Genomic DNA, 3,573 nt, shown 5'->3' with positions numbered 1-3,573 from the left:
CTGTGGGAGACGCGAAATTCTTTGAATTTGTACAGTGAAACCGTGGGAAAATAATGAGGAAAATATGTAAAATTCTTGGTTTATATAAGGGCAATTTGGTCATTTCATAAAAAAAGACATTTTTGCTTTACCCTAATTATTTTGGATAATTTCGCTTAGAGTCCTTTAATTTAAGGCATTTAATGTAAGTTCCCTTATAACAACTTAGCTAGTGCTCATCTTGTTTTTGAGTTAGCGGAGAAGGGAAGATTGTTACTCTGAAAGTTTACCTTTTAATGGGAGTTGTTTAATTTTGTCTACTTGGTAAAGTGAAATAAGTGTCTGATTAGTTTTGTTATTGGAAAACCAAGAAAAAATGGTGTCAAGATCATATTCTAATCTGTTGGAGCTTGCCTCTGGTGAGTCTCCATCGTTTGGCCGAATGAGCTGGAGAATTCCACGAGTTATGACTGTAGCTGGAATCATGTCTGACATCGATGATGATCCATCTGAGAGTGTTTGCTCTGATCCGTCATCATCGTCAGTTCAACGAGAAAGAATCATAATTGTGGCCAATCAGTTGCCTATTAGGGCGCAACGAAAATCGGACTGTGGTAAGGGTAGTACGGGTTGGATTTTCAGTTGAGATGAGAATTCGCTTCTCCTCCAACTGAAAGACGGATTAGGGGATGATGACATTGAAGTTATACATGTTGGCTGTTTGAAGGAAGAGATTCATATGAATGAACAAGAAGAGGTGTCGCAAATACTTTTAGAAACCTATAAATGCATGCCAGTTTTTCTCCCACAAGATCTTTTTAGCCGGTACTATCGTGGGTTCTGTAAGCAACAATTATGGCCTTTGTTTCATTACATGTTACCTTTATCGCCAGACCTTGGTGGTAGGTCTAATCGGTCGTTGTGGCAAGCATATGTTTCAGCTAATAAGATTTTTGCGGATAGGATAATGGGGGTGATTAACCCGGAAGATGATTCTGTGTGGGTACATGACTATCATTTGCAGGGGTTACCGACTTTCTTGAGGAAGAGATTCAAGAGGGTGAAGCTTGGGTTTTTTCTGCATAGCCCATTCCCTTCGTCAGAGATTTACAAGACATTGCCAATTAGGGAAGAACTTTTGCGAGTCCTGTTGAATTCAGATTTAATTGGGTTCCATACTTTTGATTATGCTCGACATTTCTTGTCCTGTTGTAGTCGAATGCTTGGTCTTACCTATGAATCCAAGAGAGGTTATATAGGCCTTGAATACTATGGTAGGACTGTCAGTATCAAGATTCTTCCAGTGGGTATTCACATGGGTCAGCTTCAGTCGGTTTTGAGCCTTCCTGAGACCAAGGCAAAAGTTGCTGAACTAATCAAGCAATTTTATGATCAGGGTAGAATAATGTTGCTTAGAGTGGATGATATGGACATATTTAAGGGTATAAGTTTGAAGTTATCGGCAATAGAACAGTTGCTTGTTCAACATCCAGAGTGGCAGGGAAAGGTAGTGCTGGTGCAGATAGCAAATCCTGGGCAGAGGAAAAGATGTCAAAGAGGTGCAAGCAGGGACACACTCAACGGTGGAGCGAATAAATGGAACTTTTGGGAAACCTGGATATGAGCCTGTTGTATTGATAGATGAGCCACTTAAGTTTTATGAGAGAATTGCGTAATATGTCGTTGCAGAGTGTTGTTTGGTAACTGCAGTTAGGGATGGCATGAATTTGATACCATATGAGTACATAATAAGTCGGCAAGGGAATGAGATATTGGATAAGGTTTTGGGTTGGAGCCATCTTCCACAAAGAAAACTATGTTGCTTGTATCTGAATTCATTGGCTGCTCTCCATCCTTGAGCGGCGCAATACATGTGAATCCATGGAATATTGATGCAGTGGCAGATGCAATGGATTGAAAGACCAAGAAAAACAGCTCAGGCATGAGAAGCATTACAGATGTCAGTACCCATGATGTTGGATATTGGGCACACAGTTTCCTACAAGTTTGGAGAGGACTTGTCTTGAACATGAGCAGCGCAGGTGCTGGGGTATTGGGTTTGGGTTAAGCTTTAGAATTGTGGCACTTGACCAGAGCTTCAGGAAGCTATCAATGGAACACATAGTGTCAGCTTACAAGAGAACTACCACTAGGGCTATTCTTCTAGGCTATGATGGTACATTGATGCCTCAGGGCACAATCGATAAGAACCCAAACGCTAAAACTATTGAAATCCTAAATAGTTTGTCTAGAGATAAGAACATTGTTTTCCTTGATAGTGGAAAAAGTCGAAAGGCACTTGCTGAATGGTTTTCTCCTTGTGAGAAGTTAGGAATTGCTGCAGAACATGGTTACTTTCTAAGGTGAATTGTATATATCTGCTGTCTATTTTGAACTTTTATGTATACTACTACAAGAGTTTTGACACCGACAACTCTGTGGTTTCAGGTTAAGTCAAGATGAAGAATGGGAGACTTGTATACCAGTAGCAGATAGTAGTTGGAAGCAGGTAGCTGAGCCCGTAACGAAGCTCTACACTGAAACAACTGATGGATCAACCATTGAAGACAAAGAAACTCCCCTTGGCTGGTGTTACGAGGATGCGGATCCAGATTTTGGCTCATGCCAAGCTAAGGAGCTTCTTGATCATCTCCAAAACGTGCTTGCTAATGAACCAGTTACACTCAAGAACGGGCAGAATCTCGTGGAGGTTAAGCCACAGGTTTGATTCACGTATCCCATTATCAAGTTGAACTGTCACTTTATTTTCTGATCCACATTTTTTCTTGTAAATATGGGACATTATCTGCATTATATATGTCATATCAATGAGCAATATACTATTCTGGAAAATTGGATTTGCCTGAAATCAGATTAAGCTGCTATCCTGAGAGGCTGAATTAAACATTGTTTACATGCGAACAGGGTGTAAGCAAAGGGCTTGTAGCAAAACGTCTACTTTCCACCATGCAAGAAAGGGCAATGTCACCAGATTTCGTTCTGTGCATAGGGGACGACCGATCTGATGAGGATATGTTTGAGGTAATAATCAGTTCCATGGCTGGGCCATCCATTGCTCCCAGGTCAGAAGTTTTTGCATGTACAGTTGGTCGAAAACCCAGCAAGGCCAAGTATTATCTGGATGATACTGTAGAAATCATTCGGTTGATGCAGGGTTTGGCATCTGTTACGGAACAAATGCTTCCCACATTGCCTTAACAAAGATAAAGATAAGGTAAACCTTCATAATTTCCTTGTTTCTTTAATTTCTGGTTTTTTATTTCATTCAAATGTAAATTATCTTAGTTCTACAAAGAAGTATAGAACTGAAAACTTTGTATTTGATAATTGCGTTTGCACTTCATTATAGTAAAGCTGTAAATACATGTTTGTTCATGAAATCTGAGTTTTTGTCATACATTTCTGAAATTGGATTCGCTTTAGAGTTTCACAAGCAAATCTTTGATAGAGATTTCACCAAGTTTATATGCATTGTTTCTCAATACAGTAAAATATGAATTACTGGACGAGTTTTCGCACATCTAGATCAATATCAACACTATGATATGATAGAAATTTTCACCACATCTATGA

The 3,573-nt window shown here is 39.5% G+C and overlaps 1 pseudogene; it reads left to right on the top strand.

The window, feature by feature from the left end:
• Window positions 1-265: 265 nt before the first annotated feature.
• On the top strand, window positions 266-3,348 carry LOC123216319 (annotated as a pseudogene).
• Window positions 3,349-3,573: the final 225 nt, after the last annotated feature.

Source organism: Mangifera indica, chromosome 5 (genome assembly GCF_011075055.1).
Source record: "Mangifera indica cultivar Alphonso chromosome 5, CATAS_Mindica_2.1, whole genome shotgun sequence".
Classification (NCBI taxonomy): Eukaryota; Viridiplantae; Streptophyta; class Magnoliopsida; order Sapindales; family Anacardiaceae; genus Mangifera; species Mangifera indica.
The sequence above is the reverse complement of the archived record's forward strand: the minus strand, read 5'-3'. Positions and strand labels throughout refer to the sequence as shown.